A 26,634-nucleotide genomic window follows, 5' to 3' on the forward strand; every position below is an offset into this window, starting at 1 on the left:
ACAGCACCACTGTCTATTGTGCCTCCGGGCGAGTGATATGAACTTACAGTCCTGTCAGCAGCTGACTGCAAATGACTATGGCTATTAGAAGTTAGAGAGGGTTACTGTAACCTGTATAAAATCACTTGGCCCCATGAATTTAATATGTTGGCTGGAAATTCCCCATGACTCCTAATATACTACTGTACTTACAAATGACAGCAAGTGGTGCATTATCCCATACAATATATACAGCACTTATCGGCATGTGGTTAATTGCCGGACGTCAGAAATTCGACGGGACTAAAGATAGGCGTCAAAATCCTGATGCCTATCTTTAGCCTGACACCGAAACCCGGACAGCCGGCATCCTGAACGAAGGTAAGTGGGGCCCTATAAGGTGTTAGCTGCGGGGGAGGAAGGGTTAGGTTTAGGGACCACAGGGGGAGATTAGGGTTAGACACTCCCGGGGAGGGTTAGGTTAGGGTGCGGGAAGGAGAGGTTAGGGTTAGGCACTCCTCAGGGAGGGTTAGACACTCCCGGGGCGGGTTAGGCTAGGGTGCGGGAAGGGGGGTTAGGCACCCCCGGGGGAAGGCACCCCCAGGGGAAGGTTAGGGTTAGTCACCACTAATGGAGGGTTAGGGTGTGGGAGGGGTAGGGTTAGGCTACTTATGCCCTTGTTGGCATCTTCATTATTCGGGATTCTGGCGTGAAACTGCGACTATTTAGACGCAGGGATTTCACACCCAACTCCACTGATCACCATACAAAGTTATGAACAGAGCAACATACTTAAACCAGTGAAAATATATAGGGTGAATGCTATTAGAAATAAAGGACTATCAGATGATGTTGGAGCCAAAAAAGGTTTATATTTATACAGATGTATACATTAGACCTAAAAGAGAGACAATCTTAAGGGAAGAAGGGACAGCAGAATTTGAGTTTGCCTATTGTGGTACCCCAAGCGTTGGGGTATCACTAAATACCACTGTAGGATTATATTTATTTCAATTGTATTTAAGGTTGGTGCCCGGGCTGACATTACCCTATTCCCTGGGGAGTTATGGTTTATACTGTTGGGACTTGGACTACAGATATATGTGGGGGGGCACGAGGCAGGGCAGCTCCCATGAGACTGTAAGGGGAGCCCTGCACCAGGCTCTGAGAATGGAGGACTGCAGCTAAGGAGTAGGGAGCCGCACGCGACTCTGGCAGGAGGAGAGTGAGCGCGGGCAAAAGAACCCGGACAAAGCCGATATAAGGGGCTGCTGGGCCAACCGTTAGGAGACTAACCGTTGCCGAGTCCGGAGGGAGCCATCGTGAGGAGCGGTGATCCGTCTGTCGGGAGGTGATCAGCGGTAAAACGCAGGCAGCGCAGCCGGAGGTCTCAGTTGTGGACTTAGAGTGAGTCCCGGAGCGTCTCTCCGCCCTCCGGAGAGACAGTGACAGTCATCCGTCAAGGCGGAGCTCAGGGCGGAGCCGGAGGCATTTGTGACAACCCTCTCCTGCCTCTTAACCAAGTCCGGAGGCGGAGACAGAGGCGGTACTAGGCGGGCCCAGTGAAGAGAGACACTAGAGGAGTGCTGGTGAGTGACAGCTCCCCTTTGGGACTCCGTGCATTTAGCCAAAAACACTTAACAGGAGTGGGAGACAGAGTCAGAGAAGTCACATATATAGCACACTGGTCAGGAAGGAGCAGTAGTCTTGATAAAAACGCTATTGTCGCAGTTACCTTACTCAGCCAGCTTACCAGCTTCACAGACTAGAGGGACTGATACAGAGCTGCTATTTAATTCTCAATCTCCGCCAGAAATACCTACTTCAGTTATTTCCAATACTCCCAGTAACCCCTTAGTGAACTATACAAATAAGGGACAGCGCAGCTGTAGTGAGGTGCAGCCAAATAATCGTCTCTTCTCATCCTGCGAGGCTATTCTCATGACAGCGTCATCAACTTAGAACAAGACTATCAATCTAACACTCTGTTGGCTGTGTAGAGCAAGTATCACTCTCAGCCTCCACAAATAATAAGACTTAGAAAGAAAGTCGATACAGTGAAGCAAAGCTAGAGACAGGATTTAACCAAGGAATTAACCCAAGTTGTCTGTATTTCTCAGGAGAGTATAGACTCATTACAGCGACAACTGTGCACCATCGTTAGTAACCTAGCTGGCCAGCCATCAGGGGATTGTACTATTTTGACTGTTTACTGTGTTACATGTTGTTAAGATATTTGAGTAACGATAGAGTCATTGCCTGTATTCCGATGTTTGCCTAAAGTATCGGGTTAACCCATTTAATTTACAGAAAGACGGTGGAGAAGATGTCTTGGTTCCAGTGTAATAAAATATCCCGTGGACCTGTGTCCATTACTGTAGTGAATTCATATATGTATGTTATTTATGCAATGTATTGAATTATATTTTCTGTATTCTGAGTTAAAGTAACTCATTTGTTATTGTTTGGAGTAACAATAAACCCAGATATTCTTCAATAGCCATTGAATTGATATATTGTAAGGAGATTCATAAACCGGTCATTGCATCCCAAGAGAAAGAGTCGCTCCAAAGTGAGACTTATCGGTTGTCTCGGTAAGACCTTACTAATACAGTAATAAGCGGGGTGTAACAAAAGTGGCGTCACGACGAACAGGATTCCAAATTTAAAACAACCCAAGAAAATGTCACAAAGTCAGCAGTCATCGGGAGATTCAATTCAACAGAATCCAGTCATGTCACAATTGAACCCTATCACGCTACCTTACTACTTCGGGGCCCCTTGGCTCCCGACATACACAGGGGATGATCAAGATATGGAAGGTAATTCCCTGAGGGATTTCAAAAATAAAAGAGCGTGTGGTCCAAGGTGCGCAAGCCTCCACTCCCGATCCCATGAACACACTCAAAGGCCAGATTGAAAAATTAACCTCAGGGATGGCTGAGATGTGCCAGGAATTTCGGAGGTTCACTAAACAAACCAATGAACCTAGGGAAAGTAATTGGCGAACGGAAAGAAGAAGAATGCCGTCTGATTGGTGGACCCCTCCCCGTTCTGGAGGACGTAGGCCTACTGACCGGTTTGATGCTCAAGGGCGTCCAATTTGTCGTAGATGCAATCTTAGTGGACACATTGAACGGAACTGCAATCAAAATGACGCTTTAAACTCCAATACCCCGAGGATGGAGACCAATCCTCGGGGAGAACAAATGGAATAGAAACAACACCGGAGAAGTGGTGGCCCCAATACGTGGGGCGTTGTCCAGTCGTTCAGATTTCTCTAGATGGAGTGGAGTTACCAGCTATGCTAGACACTGGATCCCAAGTCACCACCATTCAATTGAAAACGTACCAGCAGCATTGGGGACCCGAACAAGTTTTCCTTCCACCACCGACGTGGTTAAAATTAATTGCCAGCAATGGATTAGGAATATCGTGCCAAGGGTATTTCGAGACTGATATTCAAGTGGGAAAAGCTATATTGAATAAACAAGGGTGTCTAATCACCAACGTAGATGATGATAATACTATTCCTGTCATAATTGGAATGAATATTCTCCAAAGATGTCCAGAAGAGCTTATATTAGCCCTCAAAACGGAACTGTATGGGAAAAAACCTTAGAGCGACAGGCGCTGCAGCATACCCTTAAAGTGATTCAGGGACATCAGAGGATCGCCAACCAAGATGGGGAGGTAGGGAAAGTGCGAGTGGCCGATCACCGGCCAGTAATCTTGCAGCCTAATTCAGAAACGGTAATATGGGCTAAAGCACGTTGTGGACCGCAGGGAACTAACTATGAAGCCATTGTGGAGCCCAATGACATACTGGATCGGGATGATGTCGTAGTAGCTAGATCATTGGTGGAAGTTAAGGGTGGGCGAGTACCGTTGAGGATCTTAAACCCCCATAACCACCACATTCGACTGTTTCGTAATTACCCCATCGCGAAGCTGTCCCAGGTAACTTTTCAAGATGTCATCGATCCAAAATTCGAGGTAACACAACATAACACGGCGACAAGAGTTGAAAATGCGTGGTGGAAGGCAATACAGATTGGTGAAATGGAGACGCCAAGTATGCAAAAAGAGGGGGCCCTTCAGGTTGTCCTCGAAAACCCGGAAGCCTTCAGCACTGATTCATCTGATTTCGGAACGGTGACTGATATTTTACATCATATCCCTACGGGCGATGCTGTGCCAATCAAAGAAAGACACCGGCCTTTGGCGCCAGCTCTCTATCAACCGGTTAGGAAAATGTTAGAGGAAATGATGGCATCAGGAATCATTAAGGAGAGTCATAGTCCTTGGGCGTCTCCGGTGGTGCTGGTCAAGAAAAAAAACGGACAGTTGCGATTCTGCGTTGACTATCGTAAATTAAACAACGTTACTCACAAGGACGCCTACCCCCTTCCGCGGATTGAAGAGTCATTGTCGGCATTAAAGTCAGCCAAATTCTTTTCTACTCTTGACTTGACCAGTGGATACTGGCAAGTACAGATGGCTCCAGAAGATAAAGAAAAAACTGCCTTTATAACACCAATGGGCTTGTTTGAATTTGAAAGGATGCCTTTTGGACTCTGTAACGCTCCAGGAACCTTTCAACGAGTTATGGAGCATTGCTTGGGGCATAGAAACTTTGAGATGGTCCTGCTATATTTGGATGACGTAATAATTTTTTCTAAAACCTACCAAGACCATCTGCAACACTTGAGAGAAGTCTTTGAACAACTAATCAAACATGGACTCAAGTTGAAGCCGTCCAAATGCTACCTCCTCAAGTCTGAAGTTTCCTACCTGGGGCACATTGTGAGCGCGGAAGGAGTTGCGCCGGATCCGGATAAAATTCAAGTAGTAAAAGAGTGGCCCATTCCACGGACTATCAAAGATGTCAGACGATTTTTAGGCTTCGTGGGGTATTATCGTCGCTTCGTTGAGCACTTTGCTGAGATTGCAGCCCCTATCCATGAATTGTTGCGGGGAATTTCCGAATACTGGACGTACTAGAAATGTCCCAGTGCTGTGGACTTCACAGTGCCAGGAGGCCTTTGATCAACTAAAGACCATACTTACGCAAGCACCGTTGTTGACTTACCCAGATTATAGCCATCCATTCCATCTGTACACCGATGCTAGCAACTTGGGATTGGGAGCAGTCCTGTCACAAGTGCAGGAAGGAAGAGAGCGTGTCATCGCTTATGCAAGCCGAAGTCTAAGGCGCACTGAGAGAAATGATTCCAACTACAGCGCCTTTAAATTAGAGCTACTGGCACTTGTTTGGGCGGTAACTGAAAAATTTAAGCACTATTTGCTAGCCACTCCCTTTATCGCATTCACTGACTGTAGTCCTTTGGCACATCTTCCCACTGCTCAACTAGGCGCTCTGGAACAGCGGTGGGTCTCCAGATTGGCTAACTTCCCCATCGATATTCGATACCGAAGTGGAAAGAGTAATAAAAATGCAGATGCCCTGTCTAGAATGCCATCGAGTAAAGAAACACCAGAAACGGGTGATGAAGAAGAGGCAATTGAGATGCCCACATTCAAACGAATACCAAAAAGGATCAAACAAAATATCATTACCTCAGAGGGGATCGATATGGAGTCTGAAGTCAATGAAAACAGAGACCATCTATGGCGACAATTGCAGGAGAATAGTCCCATCCTCCAACAACTCAAGAAGCTGATTCAAAACCGTAGTTTCCTACCCAAGTTAGTACGGCAAAAGGTCTCATCGGAATTGCTGAAACTGTGGGGACAGCGAGACAGATTGTCTGTGAGGCATCACCTCCTGATTCGAAACAGTACCGATCCCAAAACTCATTCCCCAATTATTCAAATTGTTGTACCCAAAGCAGAAGTTGACTCGGTTCTGCAGGCCTATCATGATAGGTCAGGACACTTCGGATACCAAAAAACTGAAGCAAGTTTAAGGAAACGATTCTACTGGACAAATATGCGCCAGGACATAGAGAAATGGTGCAACGCATGTGTCCCATGTGCCCTAAGGAGAAGAATACCTACGTCACAGAAAGCTCCTTTACACCCCATAATTACTTGTCATCCTCTAGAAATGGTCACCATCGATCATGTGAAATTGGAGAGAAGTCGCACAGGTTATCAGTATGCCCTCACAATGGTAGACCATTACACCAAGTATGCCGTCATTTTGCCGGTTCGGGACATTACTGCAAAAACCACTGCGGAGATATTTTGGAGAGCTTTCGTACGTCCCTACGGCTATCCGAGAAAAGTCCTCACGGACCAAGGCTCAGCCTTTGAGTCTCACCTGTTTCAAGAACTATGTAACCTGTATGGGTGTCAGAAATTAAGAACCACACCCTATCACCCCCAAGGGAATGGCGTTTGCGAGCGAATGAATCAAACCATCATCAATTTACTTCGAGCCATTCCTTTACCACAACAAAATGAGTGGCCCACCTTACTAGCCGAATTGGTCTATGTTTATAATAATACCATCCACCAGACCACGGGATACACTCCCTACTATCTATTGTTCGGACGCCAGGGACAACTACCTGTAGATGTACAACTGGGAATATCTTTGGAAGATACACGAGATGAAAACACTCAAAACGAATGGGTAGCTGAACATCAGCGTAGACTAAAAACAGCCTATGAATTAGTCAATCGACAAACCCAAATGGCTAGAGAACGACAGGAACAAAACTACAACCGCCAAGCCCGGGCTGATCCTTTAGCCATTGGATGTCGAGTTTGGAAAAAAAAAAATTCACGCATCAGTAAGCTGGATCATCAATGGGAAATGACGCCCTACGTAGTAACTGGGCAGCCAAAGGAAGAAGTAGCCGTGTATCGAATTCAACGAGAAAATGACAATCACAGTCGGTGGATTCATCGAGATCAGCTTAAGTTATGTCATAGCCCAGCTGATAGCTCTCCAAGTTTCAAAAATCCACAAACGGAAATGGTAAACAAAGCTGGTATAGAAAGTCCGATCAACAGCCTAGACCTTTCAATGAGTAGTTCATTGTAGTGTAAACTTACCGCTAACCGAACCGTGCCCTCAAATGCCAGTCTTGCCCGTAGACGAAACACCAGACTTAAGCGAAGAAAAGTCCTCAAATGACACTTCAGTCAACCTGGCTGCCCCCGGATTGAGGCGTTCCAGCAGAAGCACCAAAGGGAAAATGCCAATGAGATACCAGTAACGCTGTTTCAACTAAATGTGTAGAAGAAGTGTAAATTCTGCTATACCTGTAATTCATTGATCAAATATATTGTAAATGAGTCGAGGAAACCCAGCGTGAGGACATGCATGATTTAGTAGGGAGGTATGTGGTACCCCAAGCGTTGGGGTATCACTAAATACCACTGTAGGATTATATTTATTTCAATTGTATTTAAGGTTGGTGCCCGGGCTGACATTACCCTATTCCCTGGGGAGTTATGGTTTATACTGTTGGGACTTGGACTACAGATATATGTGGGGGGGCACGAGGCAGGGTAGCTCCCATGAGACTGTAAGGGGAGCCCTGCACCAGGATCTGAGAATGGAGGACTGCAGCTAAGGAGTAGGGAGCCGCACGCGACTCTGGCAGGAGGAGAGTGAGCGCGGGCAAAAGAACCCGGACAAAGCCGATATAAGGGGCTGCTGGGCCAACCGTTAGGAGACTAACCGTTGCCGAGTCCGGAGGGAGCCATCGTGAGGAGCGGTGATCCGTCTGTCGGGAGGTGATCAGCGGTAAAACGCAGGCAGCGCAGCCGGAGGTCTCAGTTGTGGACTTAGAGTGAGTCCCGGAGCGTCTCTCCGCCCTCCGGAGAGACAGTGACAGTCATCCGTCAAGGCGGAGCTCAGGGCGGAGCCGGAGGCATTTGTGACAACCCTCTCCTGCCTCTTAACCAAGTCCGGAGGCGGAGACAGAGGCGGTACTAGGCGGGCCCAGTGAAGAGAGACACTAGAGGAGTGCTGGTGAGTGACAGCTCCCCTTTGGGACTCCGTGCATTTAGCCAAAAACACTTAACAGGAGTGGGAGACAGAGTCAGAGAAGTCACATATATAGCACACTGGTCAGGAAGGAGCAGTAGTCTTGATAAAAATGCTATTGTCGCAGTTACCTTACTCAGCCAGTTTACCAGCTTCACAGACTAGAGGGACTGATACAGAGCTGCTATTTAATTCTCAATCTCCGCCAGAAATACCTACTTCAGTTATTTCCAATACTCCCAGTAACCCCTTAGTGAACTATACAAATAAGGGACAGCGCAGCTGTAGTGAGGTGCAGCCAAATAATCGTCTCTTCTCATCCTGCGAGGCTATTCTCATGACAGCGTCATCAACTTAGAACAAGACTATCAATCTAACACTTTGTTGGCTGTGTAGAGCAAGTATCACTCTCAGCCTCCACAAATAATAAGATTTAGAAAGAAAGTCGATACAGTGAAGCAAAGCTAGAGACAGGATTTAACCAAGGAATTAACCCAAGTTGTCTGTATTTCTCAGGAGAGTATAGACTCATTACAGCGACAACTGTGCACCATCGTTAGTAACCTAGCTGGCCAGCCATCAGGGGATTGTACTATTTTGACTGTTTACTGTGTTACATGTTGTTAAGATATTTGAGTAACGATAGAGTCATTGCCTGTATTCCGATGTTTGCCTAAAGTATCGGGTTAACCCATTTAATTTACAGAAAGACGGTGGAGAAGATGTCTTGGTTCCAGTGTAATAAAATATCCCGTGGACCTGTGTCCATTACTGTAGTGAATTCATATATGTATGTTATTTATGCAATGTATTGAATTATATTTTCTGTATTCTGAGTTAAAGTAACTCATTTGTTATTGTTTGGAGTAACAATAAACCCAGATATTCTTCAATAGCCATTGAATTGATATATTGTAAGGAGATTCATAAACCGGTCATTGCATCCCAAGAGAAAGAGTCGCTCCAAAGTGAGACTTATCGGTTGTCTCGGTAAGACCTTACTAATACAGTAATAAGCGGGGTGTAACACTATTCCCACCTATTATGCTTATTCCCATTCCTATTATGAGTTTCTGGCATCTGGCTGTATGTATAAGATCATCAGGAAATACAGTAACAGGAGTTTACCAGTCAAGAAAAACGAGTAATCTCTGGTAGCAGAACCCCATGCACTGTGTGTACCATGCATGCTCCCTCTGCTCTGCATGAATCGGCATCACCTCTACTACTGAGGATAGTGGTGGTGATTAAGTACAGAAACAGGTAATAAAGGACTAGTTCCATGAGACCTTTTTATTCCGGAGTCTCTCCAGGACTACATAGTGCAAGTAGCTGCTGCTCCTTCCTGTGCACAGCGGTGGTGAGTTTCTCATTGTTTTTCAGTGCCCGGCAGTCAGTCACAGTCAGTTTTTTCAGTTAGGGGCAGTAGGAAGTCAAGGTATGAATGAATGGGGGCAGAGCTTCGGCCGGTCCAGGGGCGGAGCTTATGTCGGTCCGGGGGCGGTGCTTCGGCAACTCTGCAGTGGGCGGGGCTGAAGCCGATGGTGGGGAATGGGCGACTCAATGCTTCCCGTGGCCAAATGGTGAAAAGATGGGCCGGACTTAGCTTTGACTACTGTTGGTGGGTGACAGGATTTTTTTTCTTCCTGTCTATACTACCGTAGACCGTATATGCACTACAGAGTGCAGCAGCGGCCCTAGTGCTGCACAATTGTACCGGCCCGGGGAGCAATGGCACCCTGCCCCCCGGCCCAGCCCGTAACGGGTTGGTCTAGTAACAAGGGTTTGTCGATGGAAAGGGGGGAGTAGCGGTGCAAAGCAGGCGTGTCTGAGCGTCTCAACGCCATTTCAGAGGCGTGCATACTTAATATGGAGCGTCATAGTACATGTCACTTGGTTGAATTTCACACTGAAGCGCTTGCGGTAGGGTAAGGTCAACCACAAGTGCTGTGATCGCATCCGCTGGTACTCGATGTTACCGATGGTTGCATACACTTCTTGGAGATGACGTGCATAAGTGGACATCTTAATACAGACTAGTGGGCATCTAAATACACCCTGCAATCGCACGCCAAGACATAGTGGGCGTGCTAATGCCTTGCCGTGCGATCGCCTGCCTTTGCCAGATTTGCATACGCTCGGTGTGTGCGATCGCATCTAGCGAGCCGGTCTGAATCGAGCCCACAGTTCCAAACGGTTCAGACCCTGGATATACCCCATTACCACTACGACGTGGGTGCAGTGGATCACTTCTCCTGGCGCTTGGAGATGACATCATTTCCAAGCGCTGATAAACCATGGAGTAACCATGCTGGAAATGGGTTACCCCTTTACACTGCAGAGTTTTACGGGTCGTTCCCGTGTTAAACCCTGCAAATTACCTGGATTTGATTGCCAAATCACTCGACCCAGGAATCCAACCCTGGCCCCTTTTACACCTAGAAGCAACCTTGCAATAACCCGGGTTTTAGCTCTGGTGTAAAAGGGGTATAACAGTACTGACACATTTTAAAAAGATCCACAGGTGGTTCTAATTATTTCACTAGTGATTTTATGAGGAGACCTGGGAAACATGCACTGTTAAGGCCCCCATACATCAGCAATCGATTGTGCCAATTCTGAGTTTTGCAGATGGGTGTGTAAAAAAAATTTGCAATGAATGGGGTTCACAGATCGCAGATTTCAACCAAAAGTGATTGGAATTGGTAAATCGGATAGTCCAACATTTCGAATTTCACAGAGCAATTGGGGACGTAGATTGCTAGTGTATGGTAACAATCAGCAGATTTGCAGACCTACTAGTAAAATGATGGCCTTTCAAGATTGGTAGATCTGTGTTTGCTGAAAATTAACTGCATATCACTGAAAAAGATCTGTAATGTATGGGTGCAGATTGCTAGATTGGGAAATCCGAAAATTGGGCAACAAATCTTCAAATTGTTCAATTGGGGTTTTCTGATTGCTGATGTATGAGAGTCACTGTATTAAAGAGCCAATAAATGTATGACAAAAGTTTACCTACTGTATATCTTAATATACCTTATTCTGAAGAGGTGGTGGGTGGATATCTTCTAAGATGCAGGGCCGGATTAACAATGGGGTGGATGGAGCTTCAGCTCCAGGCCTCCCTTCAGAATAGGCCCACAGCAACTACTCTAATGTTTCTACTGCTGTACACAGAAAAAATAAATCCTGCTACAGCAGCCTAAGTGGATGTTTCAGGCCCCTTCCCCCAGCCGCGACCCCCCCTCCCCAGCTGCGACCCCCGCTCCCAGCCCCCAGCCGTGGCACCTGTGGATCAATCTCTAGAGGCGATTAAATTGCATAAACATGGCGGCGCAGTGGTAGGCTTCACTAGCCCTCACTGCGCTACACACCCACACGCAGTGAACCGGGCCTCCTCTGCCCCACGTGAGAGAGTGTGTGTTTTTGTGTGTGTGTTGGCTTTTAATGTGGGGAAAAATGGTGCATCTCATGGGCATGTTGCCAAAATGTTTTCATACTCAGGCACCGCAGCATTTATGCTTCAACTTGCACATATATATTTTTTTATTTAATTATTTTGCTCAATAATATAACAGGTGGTGTATGCTTCATATAAGCAAAGAGAGGAGGGAGATTGAAGTTGTTGAAGATAGTTCAGTTGTTGTAGCTATGCCCTCCATGGTGCTGACCACACCCGCATAGCATTGACCATAGCTATGCAATAAAATATACTGTATATATGTAATACAATGTCAAAATCTGCTCCAATCATTTTCACTAAATCCTTTTATTATTAACTAAATTTTAGCAGCTTTTCATTTTTAGCAGTTGATGTTTCAGTTATATCCTTGCTACCTTAATTTCTTCCTTATATTTTTGTTTTTATTTTTCTCTTGCTTCCTTGTCGATCAATGACCTTTTCAAACCACGATGGGGATCACTGGCCATAATAATTACATTCTGCTCGATTAAATACAAATTAAAATTTTAGTGGCTTCACTCATGCCAGGACCAATATTAGTCACAACTATTCTACTGCCAATTAATACATTTCCCCTGCAGGATGTGCTGTTGGACACCCATGGACGTGGTGCAGTTGGCTGCTACTTTGTACAAATACACTGCTCTTCATTTACAGGATTTTGGATCCAATACTGGTTCATACTAGGGGTGAGCGGGTTCGGATTTCTGAAATCCGAACCCCCTCGAGCCACCCCGATCCGAGTCCGATCCGAGTCAGGCTCGACTTTTCCCGCCTGACTCGGATCTGACATCGAGGCAAAACGTCATCATCCCGCCTTCCGAGTCTCGCGGGTTTTGGATCCTATATAAGGTACCCGCGTCGGCGCCATTTTCTCACTCGGCTGTGGACAGTGAAGAGGGAGGGTGGGAGTTAGTGCTGTGTAGTGTAGTGTAGTGTAGTGCTGCTGTTGTCCACTACTTCAAAGTCCATAGGGGCTGGCTGTGTTGTGCTGTGCTGCTGTTGTTAATAGGGGCTGTGTCCACTACTTCAAAGTCCATAGGGGCTGGCTGGACTGTGTTGTGCAGTCAGTTCCAAAGTCCTGTGCAGTGTCCCAGTCCTAAAGGGGTGCTGTAGTGTTGTCCAGGGGGTGCTCTGTCCATCAGGGGTGCTCCCCCCAAGTGCTAAAAAAATAATATATTTTCTGTGTTTGTGAATTGTGTGCGCAGTAGCCGCACGTGCATCAACAAAGTAGTGCCAAGCGTGCGCCTGTGTCATAAGTAAAGGGCCGGCTGGCTTGACCGTTAAGGGTGCTGTAACCCCCGAAAGTACACTCCAGTCCAAACCAAAAAAAAAATTATTTTCTGTGTTTGTGAATTGTGTGCGCAGTAGCCGCACGTGCATCAACAAAGTAGTGCCAAGCGTGCGCCTGTGTCATAAGTAAAGGGCCGGCTGGCTTGACCGTTAAGGGTGCTGTAACCCCCGAAAGTACACTCCAGTCCAAACCTAAAAAAAAATTATTTTCTGTGTTTGTGAATTGTGTGCGCAGTAGCCGCACGTGCATCAACAAAGTAGTGCCAAGCGTGCGCCTGTGTCATAAGTAAAGGGCCGGCTGGCTTGACCGTTAAAGGGTGCTGTAACCCCCGAAAGTACACTCCAGTCCAAACCAAAAAAAAATTATTTTCTGTGTTTGTGAATTGTGTGCGCAGTAGCCGCACGTGCATCAACAAAGAAGTGCCAAGCGTGCGCCTGTGTCATAAGTAAAGGGCCGGCTGGCTTGACCGTTAAGGGTGCTGTAACCCCCGAAAGTACACTCCAGTCCAAACCTAAAAAAAAATTATTTTCTGTGTTTGTGAATTGTGTGCGCAGTAGCCGCACGTGCATCAACAAAGTAGTGCCAAGAGTGCCCCTGTGTCATAAGTAAAGGGCCGGCTGGCTTGACCGTTAAAGGGTGCTGTAACCCCCGAAAGTACACTCCAGTCCAAACCAAAAAAAAATTATTTTCTGTGTTTGTGAATTGTGTGCGCAGTAGCCGCACGTGCATCAACAAAGTAGTGCCAAGCGTGCGCCTGTGTCATAAGTAAAGGGCCGGCTGGCTTGACCGTTAAAGGGTGCTGTAACCCCTGAAAGTACACTCCAGTCCAAACCAAAAAAAAATTATTTTCTGTGTTTGTGAATTGTGTGCGCAGTAGCCGCACGTGCATCAACAAAGTAGTGTCAAGCGTTCGCCTGTGTCATAAGTAAAGGGCCGGCTGGCTTGACCGTTAAGGGTGCTGTAACCCCCGAAAGTACACTCCAGTCCAAACCAAAAAAAAAATTATTTTCTGTGTTTGTGAATTGTGTGCGCAGTAGCCGCACGTGCATCAACAAAGTAGTGCCAAGCGTGCGCCTGTGTCATAAGTAAAGGGCCGGCTGGCTTGACCGTTAAGGGTGCTGTAACCCCCGAAAGTACACTCCAGTCCAAACCAAAAAAAAATTATTTTCTGTGTTTGTGAATTGTGTGCGCAGTAGCCGCACGTGCATCAACAAAGTAGTGCCAAGCGTGCGCCTGTGTCATAAGTAAAGGGCCGGCTGGCTTGACCGTTAAGGGTGCTGTAACCCCCGAAAGTACACTCCAGTCCAAACCTAAAAAAAAATTATTTTCTGTGTTTGTGAATTGTGTGCGCAGTAGCCGCACGTGCATCAACAAAGTAGTGCCAAGCGTGCGCCTGTGTCATAAGTAAAGGGCCGGCTGGCTTGACCGTTAAAGGGTGCTGTAACCCCCGAAAGTACACTCCAGTCCAAACCAAAAAAAAATTATTTTCTGTGTTTGTGAATTGTGTGCGCAGTAGCCGCACGTGCATCAACAAAGTAGTGCCAAGCGTGCGCCTGTGTCATAAGTAAAGGGCCGGCTGGCTTGACCGTTAAGGGTGCTGTAACCCCCGAAAGTACACTCCAGTCCAAACCTAAAAAAAAATTATTTTCTGTGTTTGTGAATTGTGTGCGCAGTAGCCGCACGTGCATCAACAAAGTAGTGCCAAGAGTGCGCCTGTGTCATAAGTAAAGGGCCGGCTGGCTTGACCGTTAAAGGGTGCTGTAACCCCCGAAAGTACACTCCAGTCCAAACCAAAAAAAAATTATTTTCTGTGTTTGTGAATTGTGTGCGCAGTAGCCGCACGTGCATCAACAAAGTAGTGCCAAGCGTGCGCCTGTGTCATAAGTAAAGGGCCGGCTGGCTTGACCGTTAAAGGGTGCTGTAACCCCTGAAAGTACACTCCAGTCCAAACCAAAAAAAAATTATTTTCTGTGTTTGTGAATTGTGTGCGCAGTAGCCGCACGTGCATCAACAAAGTAGTGCCAAGCGTGCGCCTGTGTCATAAGTAAAGGGCCGGCTGGCTTGACCGTTAAGGGTGCTGTAACCCCCGAAAGTACACTCCAGTCCAAACCTAAAAAAAAATATATTTTCTGTGTTTGTGAATTGTGTGCGCAGTAGCCGCACGTGCATCAACAAAGTAGTGCCAAGAGTGCGCCTGTGTCATAAGTAAAGGGCCGGCTGGCTTGACCGTTAAAGGGTGCTGTAACCCCCGAAAGTACACTCCAGTCCAAACCAAAAAAAAATTATTTTCTGTGTTTGTGAATTGTGTGCGCAGTAGCCGCACGTGCATCAACAAAGTAGTGCCAAGCGTGCGCCTGTGTCATAAGTAAAGGGCCGGCTGGCTTGACCGTTAAGGGTGCTGTAACCCCCGAAAGTACACTCCAGTCCAAACCAAAAAAAAAATTATTTTCTGTGTTTGTGAATTGTGTGCGCAGTAGCCGCACGTGCATCAACAAAGTAGTGCCAAGCGTGCGCCTGTGTCATAAGTAAAGGGCCGGCTGGCTTGACCGTTAAGGGTGTTGTAACCCCCGAAAGTACACTCCAGTCCAAACCTAAAAAAAAATTATTTTCTGTGTTTGTGAATTGTGTGCGCAGTAGCCGCACGTGCATCAACAAAGTAGTGCCAAGCGTGCGCCTGTGTCATAAGTAAAGGGCCGGCTGGCTTGACCGTTAAAGGGTGCTGTAACCCCCGAAAGTACACTCCAGTCCAAACCAAAAAAAAATTATTTTCTGTGTTTGTGAATTGTGTGCGCAGTAGCCGCACGTGCATCAACAAAGTAGTGCCAAGCGTGCGCCTGTGTCATAAGTAAAGGGCCGGCTGGCTTGACCGTTAAGGGTGCTGTAACCCCCGAAAGTACACTCCAGTCCAAACCTAAAAAAAAATTATTTTCTGTGTTTGTGAATTGTGTGCGCAGTAGCCGCACGTGCATCAACAAAGTAGTGCCAAGCGTGCGCCTGTGTCATAAGTAAAGGGCCGGCTGGCTTGACCGTTAAAGGGTGCTGTAACCCCCGAAAGTACACTCCAGTCCAAACCAAAAAAAAATTATTTTCTGTGTTTGTGAATTGTGTGCGCAGTAGCCGCACGTGCATCAACAAAGTAGTGCCAAGCGTGCGCCTGTGTCATAAGTAAAGGGCCGGCTGGCTTGACCGTTAAAGGGTGCTGTAACCCCCAAAGTACACTCCAGTCCAAACCAAAAAAAAATTATTTTCTGTGTTTGTGAATTGTGTGCGCAGTAGCCGCACGTGCATCAACAAAGTAGTGCCAAGAGTGCGCCTGTGTCATAAGTAAAGGGCCGGCTGGCTTGACCGTTAAAGGGTGCTGTAACCCACAAAGTACACTCCAGTCCGAACCAAAAAAAAATTTATTTTCTGTGTTTAGCCGCACGTATATATCAAATCGATATAACATAAATGGAGGACCAAACTTTCTCCGATAAAAATAAAATAGAGAAAGATCAAGAACCACTTCCTCCTAGTGCTGAAGCTGCTGCCACTAGTCATGACATAGACGATAACATGCCATCAACGTCGTCTGCCAAGGCCGATGCCCAATGTCATAGTAGAGGGCACATACAATCCCAAATGGCAAAGTTCAGGAAAATGACCTTGAAAAAGACATTTAAATCAGCTGAAGAGAAACGTAAACTTGCCAATATGCCATTTACGACACGGAGTGGCAAGGAACGGCTAAGGTCGATCCCTAGTATGTTCATGACTAGTGGTTCAGCTTCACATGACGATGGAAGCACTCCTCCCACTAAAAAAATCAAAAGAGTTAAGCTGGCAAAAGCACAGCGAAGAACTGTGCTTTCTAAGAAGATATCACAAATCCCCAAAGAGAGTCCAAGTGTGGTGGTGGTTGCGATGCCTGACCTTCCCAGCACTGGACGGGAAGAGGTGGCTCTTTCCACCATTTGCACGCCCCCTGCAAGTGCTGAAAGGAGCACCCACAGTCCACTTGCTGATATGCAAATTGAAGATGTCACTGTTGAAGTACAACAGGATGAGGATACTGGTGTAGCTGGCGCTGAGGAGGAAGTTGGCGAGGAGGATTCTGATGGTGATGTGGTTTGTTTAAATCAGGCTCCGGGGGAGACAGTTGTTGTCCGTGGGATGAAAAAGCCCATCACGGTCATGCCTGGGCAGAAGACCAAACATTCCACCTCTTTGGTCTGGCAATATTTCTATCCAAATCCGGACAACAACTGTCTTGCCATATGTACCATATGTAAAGGTGAAATAAGTAGGGGTAGGGACGTCAACCACCTAGGAACATCCTCCCTTATACGGCACCTGCAGCGCGTTCATAAAAAGTTACTGTCAAGTTCAGAAACTTTGGCTCAGACCGTAAGCAGTCCAGGGACACCTAAATCCCGTTGTCCTGTTGTATCCAAGCGCCTGCAAACCACACCGTCAACTCCCTCCTCGTCAATTTCCTCCTTAGTCAGGATCGGAAGTAGTCCTGCAGGCCATATCACTGGCATGACTGACTCTCCTATCCGGGATTCCTCCGGAGGATCCTGCATTGCTACGCCTACTGCTGCCGCTGCTGCTGTTGCTGCTGCTGCTGGGAGTCGTTCATCATCCCAGAGAGGAAGTAGGAACACCACTACTTTTACTAAACAATTGACCCTCCAACAGTCCTTAGCGAGGAGGATGAAGTACGACAGCAGTCATCCTGAAGCAAAACGTATAACTGAGGCCTTGACTGCTATGTTGGTGTTAGACGTGCGTCCGGTATCCGCCATTAGTGCAGTGGGATTTAGACAATTGATGGAGGTAGTGTGTCCCCGGTTCCAAATCCCGTCTAGATTCCACTTCACTAGGCAGGCGATACCGAGACTGTACAGAAACGTCAGAAAAAGTGTCCTCAGTGTCCTGAAAAATGCCGTTGTACACAATGTCCACTTAACCACGGACATGTGGACAAGTGGAACAGGGCAGACTAAGGACTATATGACTGTGACAGCCCACTGGGTAGATGTATCACCTTACGCAGCAACAGCAGCAGCGTCACCAGTAGCAGCATCTCAGAAACGCCAGCTCGTTACAAGGCAGGCTACGCTGTGTATCACCGGTTTCAGTAAGAGGCACACCGCCGACAACCTCTTAGAGAAACTGAGGGAAATCATCGCCCAGTGGCTTACCCCACTTAGACTCTCCTGGGGATTTGTGATATCTGACAACGCCACCAATATTGTGCGGGCATTACATCTGGGCAAATTCCAGCACGTCCCATGTTTTGCTCACACAATAAACTTGGTGGTGCAGAATTTTCTGAAAAGCGACAGGGGCGTGCAGGAGACGCTTTGGGTGGCCCGAAAAATTTCTGGCCACTTTCGCCATTCAGCGACTGCGTGCCGAAGACTGGAGCGCCAGCAAACACTCTTGAACCTGCCCCGCCATCACCTGAAGCAAGAGGTTGTGACGCGGTGGAACTCAACCCTCTATATGCTTCAGAGGATGGAGGAGCAGCAAAAGGCCATACAAGCCTATACATCCACCTATGACATAGGCAAAGGAGGGGGTATGCACCTGACTCAAGCGCAGTGGAGAATGATTTCCGTGTTGTGCAAGGTTCTTCAGCCCTTCGAACTTGCCACACGTGAAGTCAGTTCAGACACTGCCAGCTTGAGTCAGGTCATTCCCCTCATCAGGCTTTTGCAGAAGCAGCTGGAGAAAGTGAAGGAGGAGCTAAGACGGAGCGATTCCGCTCGGCATGTGGGACTTGTGGATGAAGCCCTTCATTCGCTTTGCCAGGATTCCAGGGTGGTCAATCTGTTGAAATCAGACCACTACATTTTGGCCACCGTGCTCGATCCTAGGTTTAAAGCCTATGTGGTGTCTCTCTTTCCGGCCGACACAAGCCTGCAGAGGTGCAAAGACCTGCTGGTGAACACACTGTCAGCTGAAGCGGAACGTGACACGTCAACGGCTCCTTCTTCATTTTCTCCCGCAACTGGGGCTGCCAGGAAAAAACTTAGGTATCCTAAGCAACCCGCTGGCGGTGATGCAGGGCAGGCAGGACCAAGTTTGGACATCTGGTCCGGACTGAAGGACCTGGCAACAATTTCTGACATGTCTACTGTCACTGCATATGATACTGTCACCATTGACAGAATGGTGGAGGATTACATCGGTGACAGCATCCAAGTAGGCATGTCAGACAGTCCATACCTGTACTGGCAGGAAAAAGAGGCAATTTGGAGGCCCCTGTACAAACTGGCTCTATTTTACCTGAGTTGCCCCCCCTCCAGTGTGTACTCCGAAAGAGTGTTTAGTGCAGCCGGGAACCTTGTCAGCGAAAGGCGTAGGAGGTTGCTTCCACAGAATGTGGAGAAGATGATGTTCATCAAAATGAATTATCAGCTCTTCCAGGGAGACCAGCCTCCAGAAGGTACAGAGGGACCTGTGGTGGTGGATTCAAGTGGGGACGAGTTAATACTTTGTGAGGATGAGGATGTACACACTGAAGAGGGTGAGGAATCGGTGGATGAGGAGGATGAGGATGACATCTTGCCTCCGTAGAGCCAGTTTGTGCAGGGACACATTAATTGCCAGCTTGTTTTGTGGGGGCCCAAACGAACCAATCATTTCAGCCACAGTTGTGTGGCAGACCCTGGCGCTGAAATGATTGATTTGTTAAAGTGTGCATGTCCTGTTTATACAACATAAGGGTGGGTGGGAGGGCCCAAGGACAATTCCATCTTGCACCTCTTTTTTTCTTTGCATTATGTACAGTTTGGGGCCTAGTTTTTCTAACTGCCATCCTGCCTGCCACTGCAGTGTCACTCCTAGATGGGTCACGTGTTTGTGCCGCCCACTCGTGTCGCTTAGCATAGTCATCCAGCTACCTCGGTGCAACCTTTTGGACATAAAAACACTATTGTGAGGTGTGAGGTGTTCAGAATAGACTGGAAATGAGTGGAAATTAAGGTTATTGAGGTTAATAATAGCATAGGAGCAGAAAAACCTACAAATTCTGTGATTTTAGCTGTTTTTATGCTTTTTTTCAAAAAAATACAGATCCAAAACACAAAACCCAGAACCCAAAACACGGAAGGGTGGTTTTGGCAAAACCAATCCAGATCCAAAACACGAAGAAAGATCCAGATCCAAAACCAAAACACAAAACACGAAAAGTGGCCGGTGCACACCCCTAGTTCATACACGGGTCAGACAAACTTGGGGGCAATCGGGCGTCAGAACAGGTGGAAACTGTTTAAGTAAAATTGTTAGGAGCACTAATAAAACCATTAACCATCAGGATAAAGGACACATATAGACAGGAGCTTGCATTAAAAAAAACACTTGCAGATACCACTTGATTCTTCAGCCGCCTGTAGCTTGTTGTTACAGCTGCAATAGTAATACTTCCTTGTAGCCTGTGTTCTTCTCCCAACATTGTGCTTGTTACCAGCACGGCCTGCAGGGTGTATCATTAAAACATCACAGTTCTGCAAATTGGGATGTGTGTGGGTTATTGACAAACATCCAAACAAAAATCAGAATAATGCACATGGAAGGACAATTATCTTACTCTGTTTAGTAAGCCTATGGCTATTACAGTTTTAAGTCTTCACAATTGTGTAAGGAGTCGGACAAATATTATTATGGCACAAGGACTAACACATATGTAATGCGTACTATGCACAACCCTACTTCCCCAATGCTGCAATATCTCTTTTTCGTCTCTTATCCGTCTTTTTTCTTTGTCATGGCGTAAAATAGGCCTGATTCAGAGTTGAACGCTATTGCACAGCTGCTGCATCTTTGTACGCATCATCTGTGCAATAATATACTAATGCCGCAGGAGGCGTCTTGTGTCACATATTACGGTACAATTTGAGGAATGTCAACAAGCTAGTAGTTAGACAATAATACTTCTACACAGACAACAATCGGGATATGCAATTGGTGGTGGTGTCAGCAACCTGCTGTCAGAAATGGGCTGGAAAACTAGTGATACTTGGGTACCGTATTCTATTGCGATGTACATAGCAGAACATCAGACCCGAACATCCTAGAGGATTGAATACTCTTCATTAGGTGACTTTGAAAACTAGTATTTAATATTATGTTTCTGAGTATAGCTCATACTTGCCCACTCTCCCGATTCGACCGCGGGCTCCCCGAAAATCAGATCCCCGGAGAAGTAGGCAAGCCGGCCCACCAGACCCCTCACAGTTCCAGTGTGACACTGAATCTCATCATCATGACCCTGCCCCCTGCTTCACAATGCCGTTAATCTCGCAGGGCAAAAATGACTTGATCAAGTGGTCACGCCCCTCCGCTTGGTCGACCTGGCTTCCCCTCCAGGAGGGTGCTGCCAGAATGTCGGCAAACATGGTGCAGCTATCTCTCACAGTGATGTATTTACTCTACTCCTGGGCATTCAAAGTTGTTTTTTCCTATTGCACTATATAATTATGTCATCTATAATAATCGGCCTGGTACTCCTGTCTCTATATTGTTGTTGGCTGTAGAAATGTCACTACCCCTCTCGTCACGATCATTGTTGAAAAGCCTATTGCCTCGCTCCAGTTGCCTCAACCTGTAGCATCACTTTAGATTTTAAGCTCTCACAAACAGGACCCTCACTACTTTGCCACCCCTCCTTATCTATCCTGCTTGCATCTTTATATATTTTATTCAAATTAGGTTTATTTTGCTATGTTGAATCTATACATACTGAAAATGTACGTGTTCTGTGCTTCTTGTCTATGTAACTGCAACTCATGCTTGTATTGTATTGTAGTGTTTAACTTATATTTGTAATGTCTCAGATGGAATACAAATACGGTCTTACTACCAGAGTATACTACTGTACTTTTGGTGCCAAGATATTAAGCTGATGCACTTCAGCAGGAGACAGAAATGAGTAGAAAGTCTCTAACAGTATACTGAAAACAATAGTATCTGTACCTTTGGAATAGGAATGACTAATGCAGTGATTAATAGAACCACAATGCTTGTTGCCCTGTGTAAAGAGGATTAAAGAGTCAGAATGGATTTTCATCCAAAGACAAAAGATCATGCAAAATAATCAGGCAGAAGAATCATGCAGAAGAGTACTAGAACAGAAGCCCTGGTCTACAGAGCTAGTTCACATAAATTAGAGATGAGCAGTTCATATTTGGCTCAGATCTTCCCGCCAAGTTTGGACATGTACTGTAATGCTTGGGGTACCTGTCCAGATGCCAGCACTTGTCTTTGCAGCATGCACACTCTCTCCTCTCCCTTGGGATTCAGCAGCTTCAGTAGATCTGTGTCCTGTCAGGTTCTCTTGTCCTGCTGCCTTCTTCACAGCCACTGTTACCCTGAACAGCTGCTGTGCTCTCATTCACAGCACTCTACAGCACACACCACAGCTCCTGTCACGCTCGGCTACTTCCTCTCTCCCTTCCCTGGTTTCACTTTCAAATAGGGATGGGAATCATTTGATGTTTCATTGGAAACATCGGTCAGATGGTTCCAATGTTCGATGTTTAACCCTGCAATGTTTAGGATCCAATGTTTCATTACCATCGCTAGCTGTTTTTTCAATGTTTTTTTATTTTTATTTTGTGACTCTGGGTCTCATTCAGACCCGCTCGTGAGCGCAGGATGCTCGCAAGCGGGTCGATGGTACCCAAATGCTGCTCCGTCGTGCGCATGCGCGAGACCCGGCGAGCGACGGGGAGGCTGTCGATGGTGAGTGACAACACGCCCCCTTTGATGGGCGTGTCGGGGGCGTGGCTGCCAGACGGAGGCGTTCCCATGGGAACGTCTACCGTCTGGGTCCGGCCCCACTGACATCACTAGCAATGTCAGTGGGAGTGATTTTGGCTCTGATAGAGCCAAAATCACTCCAGGGCTTGCGGTCACCGAGACCCTACCGCAGGGTCTCGTCGCAAGCCCGATGGTCGCGATGGTCTTGACCATCGCGACCATCATCATGGACGCTCACATAAGCTGTGGGTGGTAACCCACAGCTATGCGAGCGTCCAAGAGGCCGCTCCAATATTAGGTAGGAGGGCCCTGAATCAGGCCCTCTGTGTGGTGCTGTCACTGCTTTGGCCTGCCAGCTGGCTCTCTCCTTGTTTTATAGTCAATCACAACTTAAGAAGAGAGTACAAAACACAATGAGTGGGCTACTGCTGCATGCATGATGCTGCTGGGGGATGGTGGTGGCTGACAGAGTGAAAGACACTCTGATCAGCCAATCAGCTGCAGCTCATAGGACAATCCCACCTTTCACTGGTGCTGCTCTCAGTTAACACTGGTTGCCTGCTGAGATGCCTGGCTGCTGCAGCTCTTCTTGGTAAGCAGCAGTGAGTTGTTTCATTGAAATTTTATTAGTTAACGCATCACATCTTATTTCTTCAACAACAAGTTTGGTTTACCACTTAATATATTTTACTTCTAAAAATGCTTACATCCTTATAATTTTTGCACCATTTGCCTATCCTCCAACATGACCTGTTCCATTAGGTACAAAACACTCTGCTCCTGGATTTCCCACCTACTGAGTGATTGCAGTCACCTGTGTTGAACTAGGTAATTGATGAGACAGGTGTTTCACCACAGGGGGCTGCAATCATCAATTAGGTGGGAAGTCCAGGAGCAGAGCATTTTGTACCTAATGGAACTGGTCATGTTGGAGGGTCTGCTCCTGTACCTGAATCCTCATACACAAAGTCCAACATAATAATGGCACTAGGAGACATCATAGATGCAAGAATGCTTGTATTGAAATAATGACATTATTTCAATACAAGCCTTATCCAGCATAAGGAGCTATGAGCAACAGGTGTGTTAGAGTTTAAACCCTACCTGTGCTGCTGACTTCCTGCTGGCTCTGGGCAACCTGGAAAACAAGGAGCTCCATATCTCCACTTTGAGCTGTGCAGCCCAGAAAACCGGAATTACAAACTTCTATTGTAACTTCAGAATGTGCTGGTCTTGTTTTCCTCTATTATTATTATCCTTTATTTGTATGATGCCGCAAAGGTTCTGCAGCGCCTTACACAGTACATAAATGAGCACACAAGAAAAACAGTTAATAGTAAAGTAATACAAAACAATGCAGGACAAGGACATGGTTTATAAACAGCTGCATAACACAAGCAGCATGGCGTCAGCAATAAAGTGTTGGGCAGGCTTGCCTACGCTCCCGATTTTTGGGTGCTGCTCCCGGCCCCCCGGAAAGGCAGGCAAGCCTCCCGGCATCCCCCAGCCCTCCCGACCACCCAGCAGGGGGGCCGGTGACGCGATTTGCGCTGAATCGCGTCATCGTGGCCCAGCCCCCTGCTTCACAATGCCAAAAATAACGGCATTGTGAAGAGGGGGCGGGGCCACGGTGATGCAATCGTGTGGCCCCGCCCCCAATGTGATGTCAGTGGCCGGCCACGTCCCCCGCTGTTAGCCGACAATCAGCTCCCTCCCGGAAGGAGGGAGCTGATTGTCGGCAAGTATGGTGTTAGGTGCCAATTGGGGAGTTAGGAGTAAATGATAATATAAATATGGGAAGGAGAAGCACGTGAGGGACGAGGGCCCTGCTTGTAAGAGCTTACATTCTAAAGGGGAGGGGCAGACAGACAGGGGTGACACAGATTAGGTAGATAGTGAGGAAGGAGCATGGAGCAGTGAGTTAGGATATATGCTGCGGAATGTGTGTGTTTAAGATGACCTGATGTTATGTCAAAATGAAGTCCTTCATTCATCTACCTCTATGACAAAAAATAGATTTTGTTTATGTTATTTACATGAGAGAAGTACAAAATAAAGTTGTAGCACAGACATTTTGTCTGTTACATTTTAGCATCTAAAGACATCAAGCTAAAAATGCAGCTGTTATGGGTCTACCTTGTCATCCTAATAGTGAATACTTTAGTCCCAGCTGCTGGGCGCTATGCCATGCTCCTGTGAGTGGGTGCTTCTCACATGCTAGACCCACCCACAAATGGGTGCAGTCATGCCCAACATGCTGTGGTTCCTTGGAAGGAGCTTATCCCACCAGAATGGGGGCAATTCAGTTGAGAGACAACCCCTCTCACCACACAAATAAATATATATATATATATATATATATATATATATATATAATATGTGTTTATACTTTATATTTGGAACCCGTCCATAGAAAATCCTGTGTTCGCCCCTATCTTCTTGTGCCCAGCGGGGTTGTGGATCCAGGCTCCGTGTGGGGCTCTCAGGGGGGTGGGGGGTAGCAGGGCCGGCTCCAGGGGTCGGACCACCCTGTGCCGGCTCTCTCTAGTGCGCCTTTATATCGCACATGCGACTGGAGATGGGAGCGTGGTCGAAGTACCATAGGCCACGCCTCCTACATGCCGTTATTTATGCCACATTTATTGGAGAGATTGATTATCATGGGTGGCTTAAAAGTTACTTAGTTTATTTATTCGACTTGTGCTTTGTATACTCTAATTGGTTAGCTAGTGGTCCTGCTTTGCGTTCCACATGTTGGCACGCAGTCTGGAGGACCAGGATGCTGAGTTGTGGTCCCGTTTTGCGTTCCACGGGGTGGAACGCTATTTGGAGGACTATGATGCAACGCAGCCGGGAGGAAGTGACGTCACTTCCGGGTTGTGCGTTCCAAGTGGTAGAACGCACGCGGTGGTGTAGCGCGCGCTAATTTTGATTACTGGTGCTATATATGGTATCCCCAAGGTAAGGTAGGTCAGACCTGCGGGCTGAGGCTGTGTCTTTGAAATACCTAAAGGTTGTTGTGATATGCTGCTGGCTTGATAATGGTCCTGATTGGACCGAAACGTCGCTGCTATTTGTATGCTGCTGCTATAACCTACTACCTTCACATTGCTTTGATGCTGGAATAAAACTACCTTGAATGTCTCCTTGGTGAGTGCGTCCTTTTGGATATCTGTATATATATGTATATATATATATCTGAGAGAGAGAGAGAGACCACAAGAAAAAGGCAGCACTCCAGGACTTATGATTCAAAAACAACAGCCAGTGCTTTACTACAACGTTTCAGGCAGGGACGTAACTAGAACTTTGTGGGCCCCATAGCAAAATTGTGAAGGGCCCACCACCGACTCGGGTCTACAGCAGTATGGGTATCCTAACTGTTGGGATGCCGATTACATCCCATATGTATTGTATATACATACATACATACATTATATATATATGCAATATATATATATACTATATATATATATATATATATATATATATATATATTATATATTAATTCCAGAAAATATTAGGCAGCACTCGGAGTAAATATGCAAAGAATACCACGGAGCCGTTAACGTTTCAATTCAATTAAAGAATTTTCCTCAGGACATAAATAAGCAAACAACATACATGTATGTATGTATGTATGTGTGTATATATATATATACACACATGTGTGTATGTATATACACACGTGTGTATGTATATACACACATACATATGTATAAACATGTTTTTATGTATATACACATGTACAGTATATATACATATATTTTATATGTACACACACACATATATATATATATATAAAACTTATATATCTATATGTGTATATTTTACTCACTCCTTTGTGGGTCCGGGTGTGCAGAGGTAGGGGTAGCCCTGAGTGGTCCTGGTTGGGTGGCCGGCCAGGCAGAGTGCTGCACTTGTGGGTCCAGGTGGGGCGGTAGGTAGGGTGCAGGAACAGCTGGTCGTCCTCTCTCTGTTTGTGGGCCAGCAGGGACTGAATTGTGGCCTGGCAGCTAATCAGCTCTCTGTCGGATGGCGCTCCACAGTTGGAGTATCGGGCCGGCCCTGCGGCCACCGGGAGTCCCCTATCCCCCATCTGGTGAGGTGAGTCAGTAGACTCTTAAGTCCAGGGGAGGGACCTGTCCCATGGGAAACCAGCCGGGGCTCCCTCTATAC

The 26,634-nt window shown here is 46.7% G+C and overlaps 1 protein-coding gene across 7 annotated transcripts in view; it reads left to right on the forward strand.

Moving 5' to 3' along the window:
- Positions 1-26,634, forward strand: part of CUNH10orf71 (chromosome unknown C10orf71 homolog) — a 161,706-nt gene that overhangs the window by 67,349 nt on the left and 67,723 nt on the right. Inside the window, exon 1 of one of the 7 annotated variants that reach the window (XM_088459790.1) lies at positions 6,719-7,930. The exons of 5 other annotated variants lie outside the window; for them this stretch is intronic. The gene's annotated coding sequence lies outside the window, so the exon portion shown is untranslated. Of the gene's footprint in view, positions 1-6,718; positions 7,931-23,032; positions 23,048-26,634 lie in introns of those variants that run through there. One more of the 7 variants, XM_088459791.1, reaches the window with a different exon arrangement.

The sequence above is a fragment of the Taudactylus pleione genome, unplaced genomic scaffold (assembly GCF_031769625.1).
Source record: "Taudactylus pleione unplaced genomic scaffold, aTauple2 ptg000935l, whole genome shotgun sequence".
In the NCBI taxonomy this organism is placed as follows: domain Eukaryota; kingdom Metazoa; phylum Chordata; class Amphibia; order Anura; family Myobatrachidae; genus Taudactylus; species Taudactylus pleione.